Source organism: Callithrix jacchus, chromosome 3 (genome assembly GCF_049354715.1).
Source record: "Callithrix jacchus isolate 240 chromosome 3, calJac240_pri, whole genome shotgun sequence".
NCBI lineage: Eukaryota > Metazoa > Chordata > Mammalia > Primates > Cebidae > Callithrix > Callithrix jacchus.
In genome coordinates, this window is record NC_133504.1 from 60738843 (window position 1) to 60753547 (window position 14705).

A 14705-nucleotide genomic window follows, 5' to 3' on the forward strand; every position below is an offset into this window, starting at 1 on the left:
GCTTGATATGTATCAGTGCTCCGGTCTGGAGCATATATGCTTAAAATTGTTACATCCTCTGTCTAAATTAATTTCTTTATCATTATATGATGACATTCTTTTTCTCTTTTTACATTTTGTGCCTTAAAGTCTGTTTCATCTGATGTAAGTATAGCTGGTTCTGCTTGCTTTTTGTTTCTATTTACATAGAGTATTTTTTTTGCATCCTTTCCTTATCAGTTTACATGTTTTTATGGGTGAAGTTTTCTGTAGGCAGCATATAGCTGGGTAATTTTAAACATTCATTCAGTCTTTCTTTGATTTCTTCAGCTGTAAATAGTATCAGTTGTGTTTGATTTCCCAGTAGCTTGGGGATATGGTTAATAGTGGAGGCTATAGTGAAGTTTTACTCGGGGACAAAGCGACAGCTGGTCTGTCTTTGGGCCCTAGTAGTGGTAGCAGTGGTCCAAGCAGGCCTGTCTTTGGGCTTCAGAATAACGTATGCTGACACCAGTGTTAGTTGGTTCAGTAGGTCCAATTCTTGGGCCTCCTGGCAACTTGCTCAATTGCCATTAGGGGGAGTGATGAGTCAGATGGACCCCTGGATAGCAGGTATGATGTAGGCAATAGCAGTTGCAGTGTCTGGCCAACCCTCTGGCTCCTGAGTGGTCCATGATGATGTTAGTGGTACCTACAATGGAATGTGTGGACCAGACCCACCTATAGGTGGCATGGGTAGGTGGGTGCCAGCTGTTTTGGCAGGTTGGGGACCTGACTGCAGGACCCTAGAAGGAGTACTTAAGTTCCAATGGTGGTTAAGTGGGCTGGGTGATATCCAGGGATAGGATGATCCCCAGGCTCTTGGTATGATACTCAAGAGGGTGTGGCAGCAGATGCTCTGTCACTTTGTTACTGGGGAGGGTAAAAATGGCTTTCAGTGGCAGCAGTCATTTATAGGCAGCTGGGGAGCATCTGTTTCACTCATGTTTTGGCCCTAGCAGTGGCAGCAAGCTATAGCAATGGCTGTGAGTAGGGAATATCAATGAAGCTCTAGAGACGTGGAGATGCAGAAGGTGTTGGGTTCCCCAGGAAGGATAAAGTTCGATGAAGGCTAAGGCCTTCATGAAAACTTACTGTAGCTGCTTATGACTGAGGTGATGGGTGGGACCCATCTTGAACTCCCTTTCTGGGGCAATGCCATTGTATGGTCCCCAAGCAGTTGGTTTCAGGGCTTAGAAGGGTCTAGGGGCCCTCTCATGTCAAGGATTACAAGAGTCCATGGAGGGAATAGAGAGACTGCTGGGGTCATACTTACTTTTACTTGTCATTGAGGAGACTCTACAAGCTTCTACCTGATCCCAAATGGATCCTTGCTTTAACTGTTTTTTGTAACTTCTGTACTGAATTCCAGTGTTCTCTTTTAGATGATCTATTCAGTGTGATTATCTACTTGCTCTTTTTGTTCTTCTTCATGGAGCACTCTAGTACCAAATATCTCCTGTCAGGCATCTCAAAGATCCTTTAATTTAGTTTTTAATGAGAAAAACTTACTTATCATTTTGGCATTTTGCCATATTGACTTGTAAAGTACATTTGCAAGGGAAAATATACCATAGTTAAAGATTGCATAAAATGGAAAAAAAATTAGGTGGTGTTAACTAAGGGTTTTGATTTAGAGAGTAATATTTTGTCCATTAAATGAACCCTCCATTCAGGAGGCGTTTGCTGTCCTTTGGCTGGCTTAAATAGTTCCCATTTGGTAAGGCTCACTTAGTTTAGCATATTTCACATTTTTTCAGATGCCGTATCAGATCTTTTGCTGCTTTATGTTTTTCCTTCATACTGATTCAGTTTTCACTTACTCATCAAATGGTCCTAGACCTAGTCAGTAAATTCATATCTGTTTTTCTTTGGTCTATCAGCTTCTTCATTAGTTACTTACTCCTTAAAGCATTCTTCCTTGATGAGCATATCATTATTACACAGTTTTAATATAAGGATTATTCTATGAGATTTCTATGAAAATTTTTCAGTAAAGCATTCTATTTTCTACTTTCATTCATCACTGAAGAATTAATTCATTTCTCTAAAAACCTAAAGGTAACATTCCCTTGCTTTCTAGCAGGCTAACAGATAGTAAAATAATGTGAATTAACATAATAGGTGATGTCTGTTGTTCGTTAGAATTTAACATTGTGAGTACTATAACTGTAAGTGTTCTGTATTGTAGTTTTACCATAGTTGATTATATCTGAGAGTTTTGCAAACTCATTTTTAATGCTATAACAATAAATGAAGGTAAGTGTGTCAATATTTCATGGTTCTGCAAAAGAAAAGCAGCAGGTGTTAATGTTTTAAGCTGAGTTCGTTAACTAGAGAGTTGATTGTGTAGTGCATACTACATATTTAAACCATTTTGGTATGAAGGACAAATTTCAAGGGAGAGAATTTTTCCACAGATTAGGGTGGCATATGGGGATGGTTTCTGGATGACTCAAGCATATTAAATTTATTGTGCTTATTAAATTTGTTTATTTCTATTAATATTACTTTGTAATACATAAAAAGTAATTATACAATTCATCATAATGTGGAGTCAGTGGGAGCCCCGAGCTTGTTTTCCTGCAACTAGATGGACCCATCTGGGGATGATGGGAGACAGTGACACTCAAAGAGTGTTGCTTATGTCCAGCAACTCCATAATCTCTTTTTGCTTACTGTCACTGCAGAAAACCCTGCTTCTCAAAAATAGCTTGTTTGGAAACAGGTTTTTCAGTGCTTTTGTGGCAATTTCAAGATATTTCTCCTTGACTTTAATCCAGAATAGATGGAGATTTAAAGTTGTCTTGAACATATTTTTATGGCCACCATGATCTGAGACCTCAAGCAGTTGATCCTCTTCTAGCACAAACAAAGTTGATTCACCTGGCTTATTCACAGATGGTGCATGAATCCCTCCCTTCCCAGTACGGGGGTCTTTTCTGGTTGATGAATCATACTCAAACTCTTTTGAAAGCTGAGATAGGTGATCATGTACCAGCTGGGACAAAGGCAGCCCTAGCTCAGTCTCTTTCAAAATCTCTGCTAATGTTTGAAACATGTCAAAATCCCAATGTTCAATCATGCCCGTGTATCTCCAGTTTGGCTTTGAATGCAGCACCTTTATCTACTGACTTCAACACAGTGGTCATATTCTCCTGAAATTACATATTGAGTTCCTGGAGCAGGTTGAATATGTCACACAGGTAAGCAAATTTTGTTACCCACTCTGTGTCACTACAATGTGCTGCCAGTGGTGACTATTTTCTAAAATAAATATCCGGAGCATCTTTCATAACTCAAAACCTCTGGCCAGTGATTTGCCTTTACAAAGCATTTCACGCCTGTGTATAAGAGAAGATATGTGTGCTGTGCATCCATCTCCTCACAGAGCTTCAACAAGCAGACATGAGTTAAGGGCACGTACTTTAATATGGTTGATAATTTTAACCACATCCTGCAAAACATTGTTAAGTTTGGGTGACATATTTTGGCTAGCCAGCATTTCTCTATGGATGACACAGCGCCTAAATTCACATTCACAAGTGACCTCTTTGACAGGAGAAATGAAACCAGAAAGCCATCAAGTCATGACAGCTGTTCCATCCATGCATATAATGACAGAAAATGACCAATTTAGGTTTTCTGATATGTAATAAATTGAGACTTGTATAGTTCCATAGCTGTGGTGTTGGTTGACAGCAAAAATACATGCAACGTTTCTTCATGTAAATCCTTCTGAAAATATGTATCTCACAAAAACAAGCATTGTTGTTTTGTCATCAACACTGGTAGACTCATCAGCCTGGACTGCGTATCATGGTGACTCACTAATCCTCTCTAACAATTGTACCTCAGTATCGCCTGCTATTTCATCAATTCATCTAGTTTTGGTGCTAGCCAAAAAAGGAACACGTGACACCTTTTAAACTGTAGACTATCCTAAATGTTTGTGACAAGTGTCCTTGGCAGCAAGCAGGGTGAACTCTTCACCAATAGGAAAGGGTTTCTTAGCTTTAGCAATGCAGCCAGCCACTAAGAATGATGCTCTCAGTGCAGACACATTTCAATAATTGCTTTTGATCTTCATGTTCATATTTTTTTTTTGTTTTTTGAATAATGTCAAAGGCTTGTCTTTAATTCAGAGTGCTTGGTCTCCATGCGGCAAAGCAGTTTTGAAGGTTTTGTGGCTTTTTTGGGTAGCTGATGAGCACATATTATACAAAGGGAGCTTTAAGAATGTGAATCACCTGTTGCAATGAACCCATAATTTAAGTAGGATTCCTGGTATTTTATTTTAAACACAGCTTTCTTTTTGTTGGCAGTCTTAGAGTCTTCTGCTATCTTATCATTGGGTTATTTCCCCTTTTCAAAGAAGCCTGCCAGTTACCTTTGTTTTTCACTCATTTTGGCCAGGATTAGCTTGTGAGCTTATCGAAACTGTGACTGAAACTAGTGTGCATTGTGAGAAAGAGACACAGATAGAAGTGATGGGCCACACGTGGACTATAATGTGTTGGACACTGACTTAAAGCCTGACGCCAGATGCAGTTATACAGTTGAAGTACATCAATTCATTTATCCTCTTTCACTCACTCTGGCTCACTTCTTGTAACCCAGACATTAAGAAAATTTGAAAAAATAGAAACCAATGCTGCTTTTTAAATTTTGTATTGTCTATGACATTACAGTTATTTTTTATTAACTTGCTATTTATATATTAATGTTGTCTTTAATAGATTAATAAATACATAATTATAAATTTTTAGTTTTAATTCCTAGTATAGTAAATATAAGCCATGTAAGCAAAAGCTCCTTGGTGCACTAAAAACAGTTGTAATCAAGGAGTTTATAACAATAAATGTCTACCTGAAGACAAACGATAAATGTAAAAATAAACCATTCAACTTTAAATACCAAGACACTAGAATATGAAGAATAAACTAAGCCCAAAGTCAAAAAATAAAATAAATAAAATAATATTCAGAGCAGAAATAAATAAAATAGAGATCAGTAAAAGAAATAGGAAAGACCAATGAAATTAAGAGTTGGTTTTCTAAAAGGAAACAACATTGACAAAACGTTAACTAGACTAGCGATAGAAAGAGAGAGTTATATATATATATATAATTTTATAATCACGTATGATAATTTTATATCATATACGTGTGTATAATGTGTAATAATACATATTTGGTGGAATCTTTAGGAGTTTACATATATAAATAAATAATATATGTATTAAATAAATATGTATATTTAAATCTTGAAATATAAAATTGAATGGTTTATTTCACATTTATTATATGTATGTGTATATATTTCACATTCATCATATATGTATATGATGAATATAAATTAAACAATTCAACTTTAAGTAAAATTAAGTCACAATTTAGGAGTTTATATATATATTAGAGTTGAGCTTACTGTGGTGGCACACACCTGAGGTCTCAGCTACTCAAGAGGCAAGGCCAAGAAGGCCAAGCAGAAGGATCACTTGAGACCAGGGGCTTCAGGCCAGCCTGAGGAACAGAGGTCTTATTTCAAAACAAAACAAACAAAAATCTCCCCAAATCTATTAGAATTAATAAACAAATTCAGTAAAGTTACAGGATAAAAAGTCCATATACAAAAATTAGAAGTGAATCTATATGCTAACAATGAGCTACCCATGAAAAAACTCAAGAAAACATCATATTTAAAGTAGCATCAAAATACAATACTTGGAAATGAATGTAACCAAGAAGTTAAATGATCCATACACTGAAAACTGTAAAGTATTGATAAAGTAAATTGAAGAAGACAAAAATAAATGAAAAACACTCTGTGTTAACACATTAGAAGAATTAATATTTTAAATATATCTATACTACCCAAAGTGATCTTTGGAATCATTGTTAAATTCCAAAGCCATTTTTCACATAAGTAGAAAAAACAGTCTGAAAATTCATATGTAATCGCAAAAGACTCTGTATAGCCAAAACAGTATCGTGCAAGAAGAACAAAGCTGGAGACACCACATTACTCAATTTCAAAATATATTACAAAGCTATAGTAAACAAATGGCAAGGTGAAATGAAACAAACATTGAAACAAACAATGAAACAAACATTGGAACAGACTAGAACACCCAGAAATAAATCCATGCCTGTTATTTGACAATTGTGTCTAGAACACATGATAGGAAAAAAGATAGACTCTTTGAATGCTCTTGGGAAGCCAGATAAACAAATCCAAAAGAATAAAATTGAAAACTTATCTCACACCATATACAAGAATCAACTCAAAATAAATTAAGCAAAGATCTGAAAGTATGTGGCTGCTAGAAGAAAATACAGCAAAAAGGTTTCTCAATATTGGACTGAGCAAGAACTTTTTGGATAAAATCCCCAAAGCACAGGTAACAAAAACCAAAATAGGATTGGATCAAACTAAAAAGCTCCTGCATAACAAAGAAAATAATCAACACAGTGTAGAGACAACCTTTGGAATTGGAAAAAATAAATCAAATATCTGATAAGGAGTTCGTATCCAAAATATCTGGAAACTTAACAACTCAATAGCAAGAAAACAACTCAACTAAAAAATTAGCAATTGACCTGAATAGACATTTCTCCAAGGAAGAAATTCAAATGATGAACAGGCATTTGAAAGAAGGGTCAACATCACTAATCATCAGGAAAATGGAAATTAAAACCACAATGAGAATATCACCTTGTGCCTATTAGAATGGCTGTTACTAAAAAGGTAAATGATATCAAGCCTTGGTGAGGATGTGGAGAAAAAGAAACACTTATATGCTCCTAGGAGGAGTGTAAATTAGTGGAGCCATTAAGGAAAACAGTATGGAGATTTCTAATAAGAGTAAAAATAGAGCTACTATATGAGCCAGCAATTCTGCTACTAGGTATCTATCCAAAAGAAAGGAAATCAATGTGTCAAAGAAATAGTCTTCACTCCCAGCATTATTCAAATAGCCAATATATAGAAACAACTTTAATTGTCCATTGATAAATGAATTGTAAAGAAAATGTTATACACACACGCATACACAACACAATGTGATACTATTGAGCCTTAAAATAGAAAGAGTTCCTGTCATTTGTGACAACTTGAATAAACCTGAAGGACATTATTCTAAGTGAAATAAGCCAGGTGCCAAAAGACAAAACCCACATAATCTCACACAAAATCTCATTTTTATGTGGAATCTAAAAAAGTCTAACTTACAGATTCAGAGGGTTAAAGAGTGGTTGCCAAAATCTGGTTGGGGGTAAGGTACAATAGGGAGATGTTGATGAAAGAATACAAACTTTAGTTAGACAAGGATATGCTCTGGAGTTCTATTGCATAGACTATCAACTGTATTTAATAGTAAGTACTATATACTTGAAATTACTAAGTGACTAAATTATAAATATTCTCACCACTTACACCAAAATGGTAAACTATGTGAGATGATGATATATTAAGTCGCTTGATTTTGGTAATTATTTCACAGTGTATAGATATATTAAAATATTACATTGCATACTTTAAATACTTTCAATTTTATTTGTAAAATATTCCTCAATAAAGTTGGAAAAATATAATTCTAACAAATACAAACTGAAAAGAGAGAGAGAGAGAGAAAAGCAAAAGTTCATTGTTACACTTAACGGTTTTTAAGGAAAAAAAACTCCGAGATCAAAATGTTTCAAAAAAGCTGTTCTAAAGGCAGCCAAATAGATGAATGCTTTAGGAATTTTAATTGTTTTAATGCTGACTTATTATAGAGAATAAAACAACAGTCTTTTCTTAATTTGTTCATGTTTTATTAAAATGATTACTTCTTCTATCTCATTGAATTTTTTTTTTACACAGTAATTTCTTAGTAAGAAATATTCATTTTACAACTTTTACATAAAACTTGATTTCAGTTATATGTAAAAGTTCAGAAATTTTTTTTTCTCAGTATTCCTGGAATTTAACTGAATTGGGAAGCATAGGGACTGCTGTCTCATGGACTTCAGATCTGCTCTGATGATACAAAAAATAAGTACTGTTAGACAAATGTCTAACAATCTGTTTCCACAGCACCTGCATTTATCGTGAACATGGGAATTCAGTTTTCTCTGTCATATTAGTATTCTCCGTGTTATATTTTTTAATAGTTAAAAATGGGTGTAAATTTTCTTTTTTTTGAGACCGAGTCTTGCTCTGTTACCCAACTGGAGTGCAGTGGTGCTATCTCTGCTCCCTGTAACCTCTGCCTCCCAGATTCAAGCAATTCTCCTGCCTCAGCCGCCTGAGTAGTTGGAATTACAGGCATGCACCACTACACCTGGCTAATTTTTGTGTTTTTAGTGGAGGCAGGGTTTCACCATCTTGGCCAGACTGGTCTTCAACTCCTGATCTCAGGTGATCTGCTCACCTCAGCCTCCTAAAGTGCTGGGATTATAGGGGTGAGCCACCACACCCAGCTGGATTTAATTTTTAGAAAGTATTTTTATTTAAAAGTAAATTCAAATATATTATATGACATTAAATGCAGAAAAAATAAAGTTGGCTAAATATTCTGGTTATGTAAATGTTGCTGCTTACATATATGCTATAAATGCCCTGTTACCAGGATCTTGAACTTCCTTATTGTGAGCCTGATTAAAAATACTTGAAAGTCATTAAATAAACAATTTATTCTGATGAAAGCTGCCCAAAAAATTTTACTTTTTACTAGACATTTAAAATTAAAATAATATGCAATTCAAGAGTAGTTTATTATTTTAAAAAACTTATTTGCATTGATAATGTTAATTAAAATAGTCTGTAATCTTTTTAAAATATTTAACATTTACAAAGTTTAAATAAAATGAATAAAAAGCTGAAAATATTACTAAATAGCAAGAATAGTGGGTTAGATATCTGGCATTGGTAAGTAATGCATACATTTTTGTTTTGTGACATGTACCACCATTCTGGGAATTTAAGAAATAATAAATTACAACTGGGCTAAAAACATAAAAATTGCATTTATAGGCTGGGTGAGGTGGCTCATGCATTTAATCCAAGCACTTTGAGAGACCAAGGCAGGTGGATTATGAGGTCTGGAATTCGAGACTAACCTGACCAATACAGTGAAACCCCATCTCTACTAAAAATACAAAAATTAGCCAGGCATGGTGGTGCATGCCTGTAATCCCAGCTACTGAAGAGGCTGAGGCAGGAGAATCACTTGAACCTGTGAGGCAGAGGTTCCAGTGAGCTGAGATCCTGCCACTGCACTCCAGCCTAGGTGACAGAATGAGACTGCGTCTCAAAATAAATAAATAAATTGCATTTATAAGACTAGTTCATTTGCTCACAATTTGATTTTTACTCCTATAATGTAGGACTATTGCTTGAGATAAATGCTGATTGATAAATTGAAAATAACATTTAAAAAACATTTACTAATTAGCTGAATGTAAAAGTTATGATTAATACATCATAAAGTTATAAATATACATATTTTTATTTTAAATTATGTGGGTATTTATTAGGTGTATATATTTATGTGGTACATGAGATGTTCTGAATGTGAAATAATCAATCATGGAATATTGGCTACCCATCCCTTCAAGCATTTACCCTTTTGTTTCAAATAATCTGATTATACTCTTTTACTTATTTTAAAATGTACAATTAAATTATTATAGACAGTAGCACCCCAGTTGTACTACCAAATACTAAGTCTTATTCATTCTTTCTAGCTAGTTTTTTTGGTAATCATTAACTATCCCTCCTCCCCACTACCCATCCCAGCCTCAGGAAACCATCCTTCTATTCTCTACCTTTCTACCTCTATGAGTTTAATTGTTTTTTTTTTTTTTTTTGATCCAACAAATAAGTGTGAATATGCAATAATTGTCTTTCTCTGGTTGGCTTATTTCACTTAACGTAATGATCTCCAGTTCCATCTGTATTGTTGCAAACAACTGGATCACATCCTTTTTATATGGTTGAAGAGTATTCCATTATGTATGTGATATAGCTTGCCTAGAGTTAGAACCTGAACAATGCCATTTTATAAAGGACAAAACGGTTTCCATTCTCCTCACAGTGACTGCTAACCTTGGCTTCTGTAAAACTGCTAGTTTACTTTGCAGAATGCAAAGAGGTAAAACTGCTTACCTTCTCTTATCTGTAACTGCCAGAATTGCTGGCCTTTGTTTACCGGTAATAACCAGAATAAGCACCCCCAGATGATTCCATCCTGGTGCCAAGCAACTAAAAATCTGTGGATCCCACCCCTACCAAGATGATGTGTAAACGAATGCTAATCTTAGCATTTGTGAACCCCTTAAGTGACAATCAGAATGTCAAATAGTCCCCTGGCCCTCGGAATGACCGGAGCCCCCACCCTCATCTTTGCCCAGGAATCCTCTGGAATGTCCAGAACCCCCTCACACTCATCTCCGCCCAGAAGGTGATTTGAATCCACTAGCCTTCGGAATGTCTGAAGCCCCTCACCTCATCCCCTCCCCTCACCCCCAAGGTGATTTTTACGGGTATAAAATGTCTTGTCACCCTGTTTTACGGGGCCACGTGTTGGAGGGACGTGAGTCCTCCGTGGTCGCTGGCAATAAACCCTGCAATTTGGCATACTTTTGTCTTGGTGTTGACTTTCTATGCTCAGTCCAGTATAACATGTATATGTACCACATTTTCTCTACCCATTCATCTGTTGCTGGACACTTAGGTTACTTCCCACTCTTGGCTATTGTGAACAATGTTTTTCACAAACATGGGAGTGCAGAGACCTTTTCAATATACTGATTTCCTCTTTTTTTAGCTATATACCCAGAGTGAGATTGCTGGATTGTATGTTAGTTATATTTTCAGCTTTTTTGTTTGTTTTTGAGAAACCTCCAAACTCTTCTCAATAGTGGTTAAACTCAGTTGCATTCCCTCCAACAGTGTGCAAGGGTTCTCTTTTCTCCACATCCTTGTCAGCATTTGTCATTGCCTGACTTTGGATAAAAACCATCTCTTTTACTTATTTGGAAGCAGTCCCTCCTCATATGTTCTTTAGAATACTTTGAGTAGGATTGGTATTCATTCTTCTTGAAAGTTTTGGTAAAATATACACAATAAAGCCATCAGGTCTTAAACTTCTCTTTGCTAAGAAACTTTTTATTATGGCTTTCATCTTGTTACTTGTAATTGGTCTGTTCAGCTTTCGGATTTGTTCCTGATTACATCTTGGCAGCCTGTATGTGTCTAAGAGTATTTTACATACCACCATTAAAATAACGTATTGTTCTGTGTTTTTCTGTGTCTTTACTATTACCAGTGAGTTTTGTATGTTTCAATAATTTCTTCTTGCTCATTCACATTCTGTTCTTTTAGATCAAAGATCATCCTTTAACATTTCTTGCAGAACAGGTCTGGTGTTGCTGAAATCCCTCAGCTTTTTCTTGTCAGGGAAGGTCTTTATTTCTCTTTCATGTTTGAATGATATTTTCAAACTGAATATACTATTCTAGGGTAAAAGTTTATTTCCTTCAGCACTGTAAATATGTCATGTCACTCACTCCTGGCTTGTGGGGTTTCCACTCTAAAGTCTGCAACCAGACAAATTGTAACTCCATTGTATTTGCTTTTTATTCTCTTGCTACTTTTAGAATCTTTTCTTTATCCTCGACCTTTGAAAATTTAATTTTTTTTTTTTTTTTGAGACAGAGTTCTGCTCTTGTTACCCAGGCTGGAGTGCAATGGCGTGATCTCGGCTCACCGCAACTTCCGCCTTCTGGGTTCAGGCAATTCTCCTGCCTCAGCCTTCTGAGTAGCTGGGATTACAGGCACGCACCACTGTGCCCAGCTAATTTTTTGTATTTTTAGTTGAGACGAGGCTTCCCCTAATTATTAACTATGTTGAGGTAGTCTGATTTTGGTTAAATTTTCTAATTTGGGTTAAATTAGTGTATATTCTATAATCTTCTTATACTTGAATATTGATATCTTTCTCTACATTTGGGAAGTTCTCTAATATCCGTTTCCTCCCTTTTAAAGCTAATAACTCTCAGATTTACTCTTTTGAAGCCATTAAATTTTATCTGTGTGTTTATTTTTTTGTATTCTTTTTTCTTTTGTTGCCTCTGGCTGTATACTTTCAAATAACATGTCTTCAGGCTCACTAAGTCATTCTTCTGCTTGATCAGTTCTGCTATTAAGAGACTCTAATGCATTCTTCAACATGTCCACTGCATTTTTCAACTTTAGGATTTCTGGTTTATTCTTTTTATTTTAATATCTATGGTAAATTTACCTTATAGAATTATGAATTCCTTCTCTGTGTCTACTTGAATTTCTTTGGGCTTTTCAATGGAACTCTTTTCAATTCTCTGTCTGAAACATATGTCTCTGTTTCTCCAGGATTAATCCATGTGCCTTACTTAGTTCATTTGGTGAGATCATATTTTCCTGGTTGGTGTCAATGCTAGTAGGTGTTCTTCATTGTCTGAGCATTGAAGAGTAAAGTATATATTGTAGCCTTCACAGTGTGGGCTTGTTTGTGCCCTTTTCTCCCCCTCGCTCCCTCCCTCCCTCTCTTCCTTCCTTCTTTTCCTTCTCTCCCCTCCTTCCTTCCTTCTTTCCTTCTTTTCCTTCCCTCCCTCCCCTCCCTCTGCCGCTCTTCCTTCCTACTTTTCTTTCTTCCTTCCCTCCTTCCTCTTTCTCTTTCTTTTCTGTCTTTCCTTTCTTTCTTTCCTTCATTCCTCTTTCTTCCCTCCCTCCCTCCTTCCTTTCTTTCTTTCTCTTTCTTTCTTTCTTTCTTTCTTTCTTTCTTTCTTTCTTTCTTTCCTTCTTTCTTTCTTCTTTCTTTCCTCTCTCTCTCTCTCTGTCTTTTCTTTCTTGAATTTTACTCTTTCACCCAAGCTGAGGCGAAGTGGCATGGTCTTAGGTTATTGCAACCTTCACCTCCTGGGTTCAGGCTATTCTCCTGACTAAGCTCCCTGAATAGCTGGGATTATAGGTGCCCGCCATCACACCTGGTTAATTCTTGTATTTTTAGTAGAGACTGGGTGTTGCCATGTTGGCCAGGTTGGTTTCAAACTCATGACCTCAGGTAATCCACTTGCCTAGGCCTCCCAAACTACTGGGGTTATAGTCATGAGCCATCACACCTGGCCCTTGTCTGTCTTTCTTGAAAAGGCTTTTCAGGTATTTGAAGGGACTGGGGCCCCATGTCTAATAATGCTATGGTTTTAGAAGACTTGTAGACGTACTACCTTGGTGATCTTAGATAAGATCTCTAAATTACTAACCAGGGCTCTTATGGTTTTCTCTTACTTTTTCCCAATAATATGGAGTGTCTCTTTTTCTCTCTTTTCTAAGCCTCCTGGAACTGGGAGTGTGGTCCTTCAAGTACCTGTGTGTCCCCCACCACTGGGACTGCACTGGATCACACCTGAAGCCCGCAAAGCACTGGGTCTTGCCCAGGGTCCTTCCTTTCAGAGCAGCAAATTCCCGCAGGTCCTGAGCCTAACCAGAGATAATATCTGGGAGCCAGAGTCTGAAGTAGAAAGTCGTAGCTGTTTACTCAATGTTCTATCCTACTGTGGCTAAGCTGAAACTGAGACCAGAATACAAAGGCATTTTGCTCTTCCCTCCCCTTTCCAGAGACTGAGGAGCCTCTCCCTGCAGCCACCATTTCACAGGGTTCTCTTAGGGCACTGCTAATGTTCACTTAAAGCCCAAGGGCTCTTCTTTCAATTTGTGGTGAATGCTGCTAGGACTGGGAATCACCCTTCGGGACATTGGGCTCCTCTCTGGCCCTGAATAGGTACAGAATTACAATCCAAAAGCATAGGTCTGGACTCAGGGACCCCAAGAACCTGTTGGTGCTCTACCCTGGTGTATCTGAGCTAGTACCTGACATGCAAGACATACTCCCCTTTACTTTTCCCTCTGTTTTCTCAAACAGAAGAAATCCTTCACCATAGCCACCACAGCTTAGAATGTGATGGGTAACCCCTGAGGCCAGCACATTCCAGAACTTGAGGTCCTCAGTCTATTCCCTCTGTGTTGCTGCTTGTTACTCATGGCCCAAGGGCTCCTTAGTCAGCAGGTGACAAATCCTGCCAGGACTGACTCCTTCCCTTCTAGGCAGGGGATTCCGTTTTGGCCCAGAGTGTGTCTAGAAATGTCATCAAGGAGCTAGGGCCTATATTGGCTCCTCATGACTCTGCCTAGTGCCCTATCTTACTGTGGCTGAGTTAGTATCCAAGATGCAAGACAAAGTCTTCTTTACTCTTTGCTCTGCTCTCTTTAAGCGGAAGGAAGGAGTCATTTTTTGTTACTGCTGCACTGCCTTGGGTTGGGTGAGTGATGCTGTAAGCACTCCCTTAGCCACGCTAGCTTATGGCTCCCCAGGTAAGGTGCCACTCTAGCCTGCTAGCTCTAAGCCCGGTCTAGCACCAACAATTGTTCAAGAATGGCAGCCCTTGTGATCAAGATCCACCTTTCAAGTTTACCTAGAACCCCAGATCACTTTAGCCTGTGGTGGTGAGGCTTGACAAGAAACTCAGGATTTGATGGCTGGGATCAGTGATTCCCCTTTGGATAGGGCAGGTTCAAATGCTCTCTCCCTGCACAGGTACTGACTGAGCCCAATATGGCTTTATTCTCCATCATGTTAGGGCAGCACTGAGTTCAACATAAAGTCC